Here is a 16,141-nt window from a genome sequence, read left to right on the forward strand (position 1 = left end):
AGTATGACCTTACTTGCATTAAAACTGTGGATGGAAACATGGTTAGTATCACAAAGGAAGCATGGTGGTAAAAGCTAACAGCATGCTAATGTTGTCACGACACTAAGACACGTACACACTAGTCACATTACTGGTAAACCACAGAGGTAAGGCTCGGAATATTTACACTCAGCCGGGAGGTCTGCTTGTCTCCATCCAGCTCTGGAACTGAAATGAATGTGAGCGCAAGGCACAGTAGAGTTTCAGCAGGACAAGTCAGTCTTGAACCAGTATCCTGGCCCGCTCAGAGCAGTGGGGGGGGGGGGGGGGGGGGGGGGGGGGGGCAAGGAGCTCTGTTCTGCTATTGGACCTGAACACAACCGGTTGGTCTGGATCAGAACCCTTTAGTTTGGAACAATGTGTTCCATTATGGGTCAGATATGGAACTAACAGCTGAGCTCAAGGGAGGATGAGGTGTGCTAGTTTCACGTTTCAGCAGTGCTGCTATTCTCACACATCTCTGTGTTGTTTAACACAGTGAGGTATTCCTAAAGGAATAGGCTTTGAATGCACATTCACCTTTTCTTTGTCCCGGCTCCCCGCTCCTATTCTGACCTGATGCTAGAACTTGGACTCCAACCCTACTCCGGTTCTATTCTATTGCCTGGCTAGGATACTGTGTGTAATGAGGGTTTGTGATCGCGCACAGCATCAGCATGCATGTGTGTGTATGCATGTTAATGAATGTAAGCACTATAGAAGCGGATTCCAAATGCTTTGAGGCATCTCTGTATGTGTGTGCAATATTAGTTGTGTTTGTGTGTGTACACAAATTGGTGGTGAGGGTGCAAGCAGTGACTGTGACACTACAAACTGCATGCTTGTTCCTCTGATGTTCCTGTGGTCTTTCTATGCATCAATAACAGCAGACTGTCACGGGACAGAGAGCTGGGAGGCCACAATAGAGGCGAGGGGGATGATGCCAATGAAAGAGATGAGAAATGTATTAAAAAAATATGATATCATCTATAGGGGTGAACAGAGGGGGACAACGCAGTTCTGACTGGTTTCAGTCTCTATTTAGATGCTGCATTGAGGCCTTCCGTATTTTATTAATACAGACCTGTATTCAGAGCTTTGACGTCAGAAAAATACATGGTTGCCTAGTGAGAGAACACTCTCCACAAACATTCAACAAAGTTTTAGACAGGATGACATTTCCTTAAAAATACTAACAAGAGCTAGCCAATGTGTCTCCTGAAAAACAACAAGGATATTTCGACATCCAGAGACCTCCCGAGCACTGACATATAAGAGAGCCAATCCCCCCTGAGACTGGACACGAACTGAAGTACTCCTGTAACATACAGTTATAGTAGATGGTAGAAGCAGACCACATACAGAGGCAGAGTGAGCTGTATGGAAACAACCCAAGAGGTTATGTTTCAAGGCACCTGCACAAGTACAGTGAAATGGGGTAAGGGGGACAGGGATACTGGAGTGATGGAGGTAGATATGTATAGGGGTAAGGTGACAGGGATACTAGAGTGATGGAGGTAGATATGTATAGGGGTAAGGTGACAGGGATACTGGGGTGATGGAGGTAGATATGTATAGGGGTAAGGGGACTAGGCAACAGGATATAAGATAAACAGAGTAGCAGCAGCTTGCATGTGAGTGGGTGTGCGGGTGTGTAGAGTCAGTATAAATGTATGTGCATATTATGTGTGAGTGAGCGAATGATAGAGTGTTTGTGTGTGTGTGTTGGAGTGACAGTGGGTGTGTAGGGCTGTGAGTGTGCATAGACAGTGCAAATACTGAAATAAAAGGTAAATAAAGATACAAGTTAAACTCGGTCCGTGTAGCTATTTTGTTAGCTATTTATCAGTCGTATTGCTTGGGCATAGAAGCTGTTCAAGAGCCTGTTGGTGTCAGACTTGATACTCCGGTACCTCTTGCCGTGCGGCAGCTGAGAAAATTGTTGTCATCAGATTTTCAATCCCAATGATAACTAACAATCAATAAACTTTGACCAATCCCCGAGGTTTGTAAGACCCTGGGTTTAATAATTAGGCAAAAACTCGAATTATGCAAAAGGTTCGTACAGTTTATTCACGAGAGCACTCTGAAGTCCATAATACAAAGACATCCATTTTATAACTCACTCCCTACTTACGCACATACCTCCACACAAACAGTAGATATCCTATGCACATGCATACACACGAACAGTAGGTGAGTTGTATCCATTGTTTATCACTACCAAGCCGACAGTTCCATTCCCCCGAGATTAGAGGAACCTTGAAAGGACTCCCTGTCCTATCGTAAGTTTCTCAGAGTTCTAGCCAGTTCGGGTCATGCATAGTTCAATTGTTCTCGGTATCTCCTTAGTCACACACACACTAACACATTTCTCTCCCTCACATGTCTCTACCGAACCTTACTGGACTTACGTTTTATACTTTAATTATTCATTATACATGCTACATAAACTAATAATCACTAATAGTTACGTTTCAGGGTGGAATTCTTTAATCATTACCTTTAAGCATATAAATTCCCTTATCAATTGTCTATGGCTTCGGTGGTTGGGATCTTTGATGATTTTCCAGGCCTTCTTTTCACACTTCCTAATATAGAGGTCCTGGATGGCAGGGAGCTCGGACCCAGTAATGTACTAGGCTGTCCGCACAACCCTCTGTAGCGCCATGCGATCGAGGATGGTACTATTGCTATACCAAGCGGTGATGCAGCCATTCAATATGATCTCAATGGTTCACCTGTAGAACATTTTGAGGATGAGGGCCCATGCCAAACTTTTTCAACCTCCTGAGGTGGCAGAGGCGATGTTGCGCCTTCTTCACGACTGTGCGTTTGGACCATTTTAAGTCTTTAGTGATTTGGACAATGAGGAACTTAAAGCTGTCTACCTGCTCCACTGCCGGCCTGTCGATATGGATGGGGGCGTGGTCGACCCTGCCCCCCGTTTCCTGTAGTCCACGATGAGCTCCTTGGTTTTGCTGACATTGAGGGAGAGGTTGTTGCTCAAGCACCACACTGTCAAGTCACTGACCTCCTCCCTGTATGCCGACTCATCGTCGGCAGTCATCAGACCTACCACCATCGTGTCATCAGCAAACTGATAATGGTGTTGGAGTCATGCGTGACCGCATAGTCGTGGCTGAACCGGGAATACAGGAGGGGACTAAGCATACACCCCTGTGGGGCCCCTGCGTGAAGGGTCAGCGTAATGGAGGTGATGTTGCCTACCCTCCCCACCTGGGGTCTGCCCATCAGAAAATCCAAGATCCAGTTGCAGAGAGAGGTGTTCAGACCCAGAGTCCTAAGCTTGGTGACGAGTTTGTAGAGGATAATAGTGTTGAACGCTGAGCTGTAGCCAATGAACCGCATTCTCACATAGGTATTCCTCTTATCTAGGTGGGTGAGGGCAGTGTGGAGAGCAATTGAGAATGAGTCATATATGGATCTGTTGGGGCAGGATGCCAATTGGAGTGGGTCTAGGGTTGCTGGGATGGTGGAGTTAGTGTGTGCCATAACCAGCCTCTCAAATGATTACAGAAGTGAGTGCTACAGTACGGTAATCATTGTGGCATGAAGCCTTAGAGTACTTAGGAACAGGGATGATTGTGGTCATCTTAAGACATGTGGGGAATTACAGACTGGGAGAAAGAGAGATTGAAAATTACTGTGAATATGCCTGTCAGCTCTTCTGCGCATGCTCTGAGAATGAACCCTGAAATACCGTCAGGGCCCGCGGACTTGAAGGTGTTGACCTGATTTAAAAGCCCTTCTCACGTTGGCCTCAGAGAGTGAGATCACCCAGTCCTCTGGGTCAGTGACGGCCCTCACACCCGGCTCGATGTTGCTGTTGTCAAAGCGTACATAACATGCATTGAGTTCATCTGGTAGAGAGGCATCGTTGAGCAGATCACTGTTGGGTCTTCCTTTGTAATCCGTAATAGACTGTAGCCCCTGCTCATGGGGCGGGTGTCGGAGCCTGTGTAATATGATTCCACCTTATTCCTATGTTGTCCTTTTGCTCGTTTGACTCTGCGGAAGTCATAGCGGGCCTTCTTGTAATTATTCCGGTCTTTGGCCGTAGCATCAGGGTAGTCTGCGATAGCGCTGTGTGTGGTACCCCTGCTCTTTAGTTTAGCGCCAACCTCAGTGTTAATCCAGGGCTTTTAATTGAGGAAGCAGCAAACCCTGACCGTGGGTACAACGTTGCCGATGCATTTTCTAATGAAGCCATTGACAGAGGTGGGAAGCACATCGACGTTAATCGGTGGAGTCTCAGAACACATTCCAACCAGCGCTGGCAAAGCAGTCCTGAAGCATACCCTCTGATTCTGGTGACCATTTCTCAACAGAGCAAATCGCAGGTACTTCCTGTTTCAGCTTCCGCTTGTCAACAGGAAGCAAGAGTACGGAGTCATGATCTGATTTGACGAATGGCAGACGAGGGAGTATGCTTTCTTATGGGTAGAATAGCAGTGGTCTAGAACTTTCTCCCCTAGTGGCGTTGGAGACGTGTTGATGGAAGTGGGACATCGCGTGTCTTAGTGATGTCGAATTAAAATCGCCAGAAACCAGAAAAGTGGCCGCTGGGTGTAGGGTTTCCTGCTTGTTTATAGCATTGTACAGTTTGTTAAGCGCCAGTTTATTATTTTGATTGGCCTGAGGTGGTATGTATACAGCAGTCACAATAACAGCTGAAAAGATTTGGGAGTTTGGGGGATTTTGGGCCATGCTACAACTATTTCACTGCCTTGCAACCTCTCTAAAAGTCCCTTGATGGAACAGTTGTATGTGTATACATTTGTGTATGTATGGTATAATATTATGAGCAGGTCTGACAGTACTCTGTCATGCTGTGGGGGTATGGTTTTGAGGGCAGTGAGAAAACGGCTACTTGACTTTGACCGGGAGCAGAGAGATGATCTCACAAGAGTTACAACATTTGACCTGTTGTCACGTTTGGTTGAGACAAACATCGTCCATTTCCAATAGATCCGCCAACTCCTATAAAGCATTCTGAACTGTTGCATGACCTCACTCCAGTTCAGTTACTCGTGGTGTGTGTTTTAATTTGTGCAGTTCACTTAAAATCCCATTTCAGTATGTCAGTCAGTTAATGAGAGGAAGTAGGCCAGCCAATACAGAGTCTGTCAGTCTGCCACATCCATCTTTATTCATAATCACACAGAGATGTATCTCCAATATGTTGTTAGTGGAACAGACCTTCTTTCAGAGTTCTAAGTCTCAGTAAGCGGGTCCAACACTGCTCTAAGAACTTTAAATCTGAGAGGCCTGACTCCAACTCCTTGTCTCCCTCCTTCTCCCTGTGGGGGGTTGAAGAAGCACAGCTTTTCTTCCAGCTGGACAAACAAAGCCAGCTCAGAATAACAATGGCTGCCAGAATGGAGGGATGACGAGGGAGGGGGGGGTTCCAAACCACACATCTCCATGTGTACCTGCTCCAACATCACTGAAACATGACCACTGGCTGGGATTGACCAGACACCAGGAATCCACAATCTGACCACATTGATTAATCATGCTCCCTCCCTACCGTAAATCACAGTAGAATAGTGTTCGTACACTGTACAGTTTTCAAAGTGTTGTCGCCTTCTTCGAAAGCCACAAAACCAAAATGAAAATGTTGAGGTGGTTTGTTATTGTTTCATGTGCCATGGATGAAAGATCCAATACTGCAATCCAATAACCTTTCTTAGCCTAATTACTTAGACTGGCAGAAAGTTTCTCTAAGTATATGGGTGGTCCACAGTGAAGTTAACAATACTGTATGATACAGACATGCCTTTACCACAACTGTGAAGGATGATTTGAACCAAATCCCTTTAATGATATGTCAGGCATGCTGGTATGTTGGTGAGGGTATTAGGGTGTGTAGCCATGGATACGTTTATGGTTAAGCGACTAGAGAAGACGGGAGATGTAACAGGACCTTTTAAAGCTGTTGGATTTGGATAAGGAGTTTAAACATCATCCTGGACTGAAATACACCAAACCTTTCCCTCCTCCAAATGTCTGCTCAACTAAATATTTATAAAGTATTCCTGAGGGCATGTCTGTGTTAGACAGATTATGTTTTGATATAGTTTCATGTGTCTGTGTAAGATGTTGGGAATGGGAAAAAAAGCAGAGCAGGCCATATATTTCCTGATCGGAGGCACTCCCAGTTCTTGGCTGTGTATCAGAAAGCTACATGTTGTCAGCTGTTTGTTGCAGCTTGTACTTCTGCAGCCTGCGAACAGAAGGCACTTATTTTGCTACAGCTGCCACACCCAGGAAAAGTGTTTTTCAGGCTAGTGGAGATTCTCATTTGGGCAAAAGACCGTCCTCTCATTGACTTCTCCTTCCTCTCTCCTCCGTGACCCGGTAAAACCAATAAGTAGTCGAGTGTCAATTCGTTAGTAGGCGGACGAAGGAGGATGCTCCCCTCCTCGATTACCAACTTCGACAGAGGATGCACAAGAGTATCCACACCACAGGAGGTTGGTGGCACCTTAATTGGGAAGGATGCAATCGTAATGGCTGGAGGGGAATGGTCTCAAATACATCAAGCACATGGTTCCCATGTGTTGGTTGCCATTCCATTCGCTCCATTTCAGCCATTATTATCAGCCGTCCTCCCCTCAGCAGCCACTGATCCTCACGGCAGGTAGCGCAGAAGTGTTTGAATACCCGCCACACCCCCTTTGAATCAGCTGATGTTTTCCCGAGGGAGAAGAGCATGCACACATTTAAAAACGATGTGCTACTCATCCTTTTATCTAGAAAATGTATTGCACTAACTACATTTGTTTTGATCACTTTCTACATTTATTTGGGGATCCACCCCTGTAAAGGCATTACACACATTGACTGTGATACATTTTTAGTCAGTACTGCAGCTCTTATCTGTAAGTAGTGGATTGACTCGTGACCGTTTCCTTTTAACCCTGCCTGTTCAAGCCAGAACGTTGTTCCCTTCTCTGATCTTTCCGATGTTCGTACCCCTTTAGAAATGGCTGACTAAAGTAAAGTGGTTGTGTGTAGTAGACAACGAGAGGCTTCGGCGTCCCTAAGGACAAAGCCTTCTCACTGCTCGTATTAGCGGCCTCGCTCTCCCAGGATTGGAGCTGAAACATGAGCATCCTTTAGGGACGACCCCACCCACATCTCCCTCCGACTTCAACCCCTGTGACCCGGCTTCCGACCTGGCCAAGAAATAATCCCACACATCCAGTTCCCACTGCTGAATTATCATCCATTTATTTACCCATCTGTTTACTTTCTACATTGGTTTATTTATTCGTCCATTGATTTGACTTGCATTTCCCACGCGCTACTTCTCCTCGCAGTCTTCCTCCGTTCAGTAGGCTTTGGTGACCCTGGGGCTCACGGGCTCTTTAACAGTAAGTCTGCCTGGTTACACTGTGTGGATGCTGCTGTCATGTCTGCCTGGTTACACTATGTGGTTGCTGCTGTCATGTCTGCCTAGTTACACTGTGTGGATGCTGCTGTCATGTCTGCCTGGTTACACTGTGTGGATGCTGCTGTCATGTCTGCCTGGTTACACTGTGTGGATGCTGCTGTCATGTCTGCCTAGTTACACTGTGTGGTTGCTGCTGTCATGTCTGCCTAGTTACACTGTGTGGATGCTGCTGTCATGTCTGCCTGGTTACACTGTGTGGTTGCTGCTGTCATGTCTGCCTAGTTACACTGTGTTGATGCTGCTGTCATGTCCACCTGGTTACACTGTGTGGATGCTGCTGTCATGTCCACCTGGTTACACTGTGTGGATGCTGCTGTCATGTCCACCTGGTTACACTGTGTGGATGCTGCTGTCATGTCCTCCTGGTTACACTGTGTGGTTGCTGCTGTCATGTCCTCCTGGTTACACTGTGTGGTTTCTGCTGTCATGTCCGCCTGGTTACACTGTGTGGATGCTGCTGTCATGTCCGCCTGGTTACACTGTGTGGTTGCTGCTGTCATGTCCGCCTGGTTACACTGTGTGGATGCTGCTGTCATGTCCGCCTAGTTACACTGTGTGGATGCTGCTGTCATGTCCGCCTGGTTACACTGTGTGGATGCTGCTGTCATGTCCGCCTGGTTACACTGTGTGGATGCTGCTGTCATGTCCGCCTGGTTACACTGTGTGGATGCTGCTGTCATGTCCGCCTGGTTACACTGTGTGGATGCTGCTGTCATGTCCGCCTGGTTACACTGTGTGGATGCTGCTGTCATGTCCGCCTGGTTACACTGTGTGGATGCTGCTGTCATGTCCGCCTGGTTACACTGTGTGGATGCTGCTGTCATGTCCGCCTGGTTACACTGTGTGGTTGCTGCTGTCATGTCCGCCTAGTTACACTGTGTGGATGCTGCTGTCATGTCCGCCTGGTTACACTGTGTGGATGCTGCTGTCATGTCCGCCTGGTTACACTGTGTGGTTGCTGCTGTCATGTCCGCCTGGTTACACTGCCTGGTTACACTGTGTGGATGCTGCTGTCATGTCCGCCTGGTTACACTGCCTGGTTACACTGTGTGGTTGCTGCTGTCATGTCCGCCTGGTTACACTGCCTGGTTACACTGTGTGGATGCTGCTGTCATGTCCGCCTGGTTACACTGTGTGGTTGCTGCTGTCATGTCCGCCTGGTTACACTGCCTGGTTACACTGTGTGGATGCTGCTGTCATGTCTGCCTGGTTACACTGTGTGGTTGCTGCTGTCATGTCTGCCTGGTTACACTGTGTGGTTGCTGCTGTCATGTCTGCCTGGTTACACTGTGTGGTTGCTGCTGTCATGTCCGCCTGGTTACACTGTGTGGTTGCTGCTGTCATGTCCGCCTGGTTACACTGTGTGGTTGCTGCTGTCATGTCCGCCTGGTTACACTGTGTGGTTGCTGCTGTCATGTCCGCCTGGTTACACTGTGTGGTTGCTGCTGTCATGTCCGCCTGGTTACACTGCCTGGTTACACTGTGTGGATGCTGCTGTCATGTCTGCCTGGTTACACTGTGTGGTTGCTGCTGTCATGTCTGCCTGGTTACACTGTGTGGTTGCTGCTGTCATGTCTGCCTGGTTACACTGTGTGGTTGCTGCTGTCATGTCTGCCTGGTTACACTGTGTGGTTGCTGCTGTCATGTCTGCCTGGTTACACTGTGTGGTTGCTGCTGTCATGTCTGCCTGGTTACACTGTGTGGTTGCTGCTGTCATGTCTGCCTGGTTACACTGTGTGGTTGCTGCTGTCATGTCTGCCTGGTTACACTGTGTGGTTGCTGCTGTCATGTCTGCCTGGTTACACTGTGTGGATGCTGCTGTCATGTCTGCCTGGTTACACTGTGTGGTTGCTGCTGTCATGTCTGCCTGGTTACACTGTGTGGATGCTGCTGTCATGTCTGCCTGGTTACACTGTGTGGATGCTGCTGTCATGTCTGCCTGGTTACACTGTGTGGATGCTGCTGTCATGTCTGCCTGGTTACACTGTGTGGTTGCTGCTGTCATGTCTGCCTGGTTACACTGTGTGGATGCTGCTGTCATGTCTGCCTGGTTACACTGTGTGGATGCTGCTGTCATGTCTGCCTGGTTACACTGTGTGGATGCTGCTGTCATGTCTGCCTGGTTACACTGTGTGGTTGCTGCTGTCATGTCTGCCTGGTTACACTGTGTGGATGCTGCTGTCATGTCTGCCTGGTTACACTGTGTGGATGGTTGACTGCCGGTGTATTGGAGCTGTTAACAGCAGCACTCCAGGGCTCTGTCACTTGGGCCAGAGATGAGAGTGTGTGAAGTGAACATGTGTGAAGAGGGTTGGCAGAGGTCAGTTGTGGCGGCGGCGTGGCGGGTTTTGTTCTAGTGTAATGAGCCGTGAGGTCACATGGTCGCAAAGCAGACAGATATAACCTGATCCAGGCAACTGGCTATCTCCAGCCTGTCGGCCAGCCCCCGGTAGCACAGGCGTCCCATCCACACCCGAAACAACCCACAGCACTCACACAACATCCCCATCTCACACCTGCTATTCTTCTCCACCTACATACACTGAGTACACCAAACATTAAGAACACCTCCCCACCTACCCTCAGAACAGCCTCAATTTGTCGGGGCATGGACTCTACAAGGTGTCGAAAGCATTCCACAGGGATGCTGGCCCATGTTGACTCTAATGCTTCCCACAGTTGTGTCAAGTTGGCTGGATGTCCTTTGGGTGAAAGTGAAAAACCCAGCAGTGTTGTAGTTCTTGCCACAAACCAGTGTGCCTGGCACCTACTACCATACCCTGTTCAAAGGCACTTCAATCTTGTGTCTTGCCCATTCACTCTCTGAATGGCACACATACACAATCTATGTCTCAACTGTCTCAAGGCTGAAAAATCCTTCTTTAACCTGTCTCCTCCCCTTCATCTACACTGATTGAAGTGGATTTAACAAGTGACATCAATAAGGGATCACAGCTTTCACCTGGATTCCCCTGGTCAGTCTTGGAAGGAGTATGTGTTCTTAATGTTTTGTACACTCAGTGTATGTCCCTCTCCCACCCACCACCCCTCTCAAATGATGTTATCATGGAGAAATGTTTGCTTGTCTTTATTTGGTGCTTTTTGTCTGTAGTGGCTCCCATGTGCATCTGAGCATTCAGTTAGTTTAGCACTCTGTTGCCATTAGTTAAGCATCAGCTAATGTCATCAGGAGCTTTTAACATTTTAGAGAGGCTTAATGACCAGCACACTGAAGAGAGAGAGCTGAGGAGAGAGAGAGCTGAGGAGAGAAAGAGAGAGAGCTGAGGAGAGAGAGAGAGAGCTGAGGAGAGGAGAGCGAGAGAGAGCTGAGGAGAGCGAGAGAGAGCGAGAGAGAGCTGAGGAGAGCGAGAGAGAGCTGAGGAGAGCGAGAGAGAGCGAGAGAGAGCTGAGGAGAGCGAGAGAGAGCTGAGGAGAGCGAGAGAGAGCTGAGGAGAGCGAGAGAGAGCGAGAGAGAGCTGAGGAGAGCGAGAGAGAGCTGAGGAGAGAGAATGATGGATGGGTGTTTTTATCAGGGTAATAAAACACTAGTTCCTCCTCCTTATCAGCTTATCTCTGTGTTTCACTTACCCATGAATATATTACCGACACCCTCATTCTGTGTGGGTGTGTCTGTGTAAGGTGTTTTTGTATAATGCTATTCTTTCAAAGAGCAGAAACGTGCAGGGTGCGTTATGCTTTTCATTGTCAGTGTGACCCAAAACTGTGCTCCTAACAAACACAATTTCATTCATCTTGGCCAAGGTGCAGAAAGGTCATAAACACACAACACAGCAGTCACCTAAATCCATACAACCCAGACAATTATGACATATCCTGTTCCACACATCTTAATATTCAACACGCTGAACTGTACTGTCAAGCAGTGTCAGAGGAAGGCCCTAAAAACTGTCAAAGACTCCAGCCACCCAAGTCATAGACTGTTCTCTCTGCTATTTAACCAAATATCTACATTGAACCTTTTTGCACTCTCTTTTGACTCATCACATACACTGCTGCTACTGTTTATTATCTATCCTGTTGCCTAGTCACTTTACCCCTACCTATAATACATATCTACCTCAATTACCTCGTACCCCTGCACCTCAACTCTGTACTGGTACCCAGTGTAGATAGCCAAGTTATCGTTACTCATTGTCTATTATTTCCTTGTGTTATCATTTTTTTATGTTTCTCTCTTCATTGTTGGAAAGGGCCCGTAGAATACACCTATAGGTCACAAAGCATGTGACAAATAAACTTTGATTTGATTTTGTAGTCAGTTAAGACCTCAGCATAGGATACATGTACAGTATGACAAATAGGTTAGCCTAATGTAATGGTTTGTGAAAGTGTGCAGCAAGTAGGTCAAGGCTTTTACAATAGAATTATGAACAGTTTCTTTATCTTCTAAGATAAAACTGAACAGTGTTGCTAAAAATATATATATATTAGCCTTTATTCATTTTGGAACTCTTGAAAACATGTTAGAATGGAAATCAGGTTTAATCCACCAGGCGCCGGGGACCCCGATCCCGCGAATGCCCACCAAGCAGCTGTGCTCCGGTGAGATGGTATAATGGAGCCTTTTGTTTTATTAAAACATCCTTTCAGGACAATGCGCCCTTTACAGTGACGGATGAGCGGACCTCGACAACACCCGAGGTGGGAACAGCGGGTCTTGGAACAGCTACAAGACGTATAGGAGCCCCCTGCGAAGCTAAAGCCAGGGGACCACAGCCCCACCCCCCTCGACAAACTACAATACAGATAGAGAAGCAGTGGATCCGCCAGCAGCGGGCACGGTGGCTTGTTAATATTTAATGGATCATGTTACTCATTAAACACAACGTTCCAAAATTAATGGATCATGTTACTCATTAAACACAACGTTCCAAAACATCTGTTATTCTCGGAGAATAAAAACAATACATTTATTGACGGATAATTTTCTGGTTGTTTGATTAACCATATAATTTACAACCTTGAGGAACACTGAGGTATCACCCAAGACACCCATAAGCTTCTCTTAGAATTTGTGTGTGGTTTCCTTTTACGTTATATACTGTGTATATATTAGATAACCTCTCAACACGTTTGACTGGATCCAGGTAATCATTCATGCTGCCCAATTCTAATATCATTAAGGTTAATTAAACAATCCTGTGTGATTAGACGTCAGTGGTTGCCACTAAATACGTGCAATTGGTCTTTGGGTAGGTTAATATAAAATAATAAGCTATATCTTCCCAAAGTGGGCGAAGTTCATAACCGCCCTCGTGTGTTGCAGACTCGCTACACATTGTTCATTGATTGATAGTTTCTTTGTTTTTCAACGACGGCACGTTTAGAGTGTACACTCGCCACAATTGTACAATTTGGCTGGTAGGTATACACATGAAACCACTTACCCCATGGGCGAAGTCGGCGGGTGCAGAAAAACCAAAGTAGGCCGATGTAGTTGTGGTTGTTCTCGACAAAGTTGTATCATGTGGCTACCTATCTCCAAATCAAATGCATTTTCAAAAGTTCACTTGATTTGTGAGCGCTGTCTTCTTCTGGGTCGAGAGTAATGATGACAATCAAAAGTTCGGGTGACGACTGGACAGTGTTGCTCGTCTGGTCATAGGTAAATCCATAGCTGGAACTACTCTACCTCAAAAAAATGTAATACTGCGAAGACTGAATGAATCCCAATACAAAATATTTCAAAGACAATGCCTGAGACTTTTCGTTAGGCTCATACTTTCTCCTTTGTTGCTCTATTCCCAGTGTCCGTGTGGTGGAACACAGCTTCACAGGCTATGGAACAACAGGGAGGCGCGCACACATTACGCGCCGGTCACACACATATTTCCCAACTCAAAACCACTGTCGAAACGTCCTACTACAGAATATGAACACCAGTCCCGTTTTTCGGCTAATGGTTTTCACTTATAATGTTCAGATAAACCCTCTACCTTTATCCATAGTCACTAATTAGACTTACATGATAACAGATAGCAGCATTTTCATTGTGAGTTTTTCTCTGTCCAGTGTACAAATGAGGTCCAGATGTTTTAGTCTTTAATCTTCCACCACCTCACTTCCGGAGCCGTCGCGCTCCCTGGATGAACATGAGTCCAGTGCTTCTCCAAATCTCAACTAGCCTGAAACTACAGTACTAGAAATACTGTCTCTGGCATAGAGGCTATTAATATACTGAAGAAATTCAGTGTTTCCCGTACATTTTTTAAAATTAGATTTTACTATAAGGGAAGGTTTTTTGGGGGAAATGCATCTACATTTCCACTTTGATATGTCTCATAGCAAAACATGTAAATAAGCGTTGAGTCAGTTGTTCATGTTGACTCATTCTTGTTTTTGTTTTTAATCAATACATCAAGGCATTTGGTCTGCTGTCAGTCAAGAAGGTAGCCGAGAGGTGAGTGTGGGCATGTTCTGTCAGTCATTATCAAGCCAGAAGTCTAGCCTAGTTACTGTACCGTGATACAGAGTGACATCAATGTAATGGTGTTGTATACGGCAGACCAGAGACCACATGACACATTACACACATCTTGGTGGCAAATGAAACTAGGCAATGAAACGCACACAGATGAAACATAAAGTCCATAAACTGTCTGCTTTCTCTCCCTGTGTTGGTGAGTGAGTTGAGAGTGAATAGAGCTGCATAGTAAGAGGAGACAGGCAGTGATTGGGCAACCCCCCACCCACCAACTGTAGTCATCCTTCCTACCTTTCTTCCTTCCACCTCTCCTCCTCCACCAGCTGCGTGGGAGGTGTTCTCTCAGAAGCGGGGAAATTGTGAAATTATCTTGAATAGAAACACACTGTATATTTGGGAGAAATCAAAAAGAGACTCAAAGTTAACGTTCTGTTTCTCTGGAAACTGAGAGTGGCTCTTCAACATGTGGGCGTACCTATCCTCTAAGGCGCCAATACTTTTTTGTACCTCCATGTCAATGACGTCCTCCACTTAAGCGTTGGCAGTTTGAATGGACAGTGAGTAATCTGGATGTCTAGCAAACACTCATTATGGACTGACTGCACATTGTCAGGGAGTTTATGATGGGACAAGACGTTTGAGAGAGAGTGCACTGCAGAGCCTCACAGAGGAGAGAGGAACCCCCAACCTTGCAGCTCCCACTTAGCTCAAGGGAGTGGTCAAGAGCCCTGACCTCACTTCCTGTTGGGGCTACTCACAAGCATTCCATTGTCTGTGAGAATGTGACTGGGCTCTTGAGACTCCCCACATCTGGCAGTTATTACGGCCCCTGCATGGTGAAACATCTGTTGATGTGCCATTTCTCCTGTAAGTCACTTTGGATAAGAATGTCTTCTAAATGACAAAACAAATGTAAATAGAAAGTGTCTTTCTTGTAAGTGAACATGGATTGTTGTGACGCAGTCTGTGGTTACCTGACTTGTCTCTAGACCTATGTAGTTATGTGAAAGTGAGAGAGAGCGAGAGACAGACAGACATTTAGAGAAACCAAACCATTTCTCGTAATGTCTAGCAAGCAGACCTGGGCAGAAAAAGTTTTATTTTGTAGTTTACTAGAAAATACCAACTTTTCAAATACTCGAGGTAGTCCAACAGTAGTCAGATATAGAAAATCAACTACAGGCAATTATTTCCTTTGATATTCAAATATAGGTCTCAGAAAAACAAATCACTTTTGAAACTATTTTGAATACCTCTCAGAAAAACAAATATTTTAAGGTATTTTATGTGCAAGTTATTAAAATATATACAATTGAAGTCGGAAGTTTACATACACTTAGGTTGGAGTCATTAAAACTCGTTTTTCAACCACTCCAAAAATGTCTTGTTAACAAACTATAGTTTTGGTAAGTCGGTTAGGACATCTACTTTGTACATGACACAAATCATTTTTCCAACATTTGTTTACAGACAGATTATTTCACTTATAATTCACTGTATCACAATTCCAGTGGGTCAGAAGTTTACATACACTAAGTTGACTGTGGCTTTAAACAGCTTGGAAAATTCCAGAAAATTATGTCATGGCTTTAGAAGCTTCTGATCGGCTAATTGACATCATTTGAGTCAATTGGAGGTGTACCTGTGGATGTATTTCAAGGTCTACCTTCAAACTCAGTGCCTCTTTGCTTGACATCATGGGAAAATCAAAATAAATCAGCCAAGACCTCAGAAAACAAATTGTAGACCTCCATAAGTCTGGTTCATCCTTGGGAGCAATTTCCCAATGCCTGAAGGTACCACGTTCATATTGTACAAACAATAGTACTCAAGTATAAACATCATGGGACCACACAGCCGTCATACCACTCAGGAAGGAGACGCGTTCTGTCTCCTAGAGATGAATGTACTTTGGTGCGAAAAGTGCAAATCAACCTTGTGAAGATGCTGGAGGAAACAGATACAAAGGTATCTATATCCACAGTAAAACGAGTCCTATATTGACATAACCTGAAAGGCCGCTCAGCAAGGAAGAAGCCACTGCTGCAAAACCGCCATAAAAAAAAGCAGACTACGGTTTGCAACTTCACATGGGGACAAAGATTGTACTTTTTGGTGAAATGTCCTCTGGTCTGATGAAACAAAAATAGAATTGTTTGGCCATAATGACCATCGTTATGTTTGGAGGAAAAAGG

At 45.7% G+C, this 16,141-nt stretch overlaps 1 protein-coding gene across 2 annotated transcripts in view; it reads right to left on the reverse strand.

The window, feature by feature from the left end:
* Nucleotides 1–13,580, reverse strand: part of LOC120034171 (sphingosine 1-phosphate receptor 2-like) — a 37,286-nt gene extending 23,706 nt beyond the window's left edge. Inside the window, exon 1 of one of the 2 annotated variants that reach the window (XM_038980633.1) lies at nt 13,488–13,580. The gene's annotated coding sequence lies outside the window, so the exon portion shown is untranslated. The other variant, XM_038980631.1, reaches the window with a different exon arrangement.
* Nucleotides 13,581–16,141: the final 2,561 nt, after the last annotated feature.

Source organism: Salvelinus namaycush, chromosome 41 (genome assembly GCF_016432855.1).
Source record: "Salvelinus namaycush isolate Seneca chromosome 41, SaNama_1.0, whole genome shotgun sequence".
Lineage (NCBI taxonomy): Eukaryota > Metazoa > Chordata > Actinopteri > Salmoniformes > Salmonidae > Salvelinus > Salvelinus namaycush.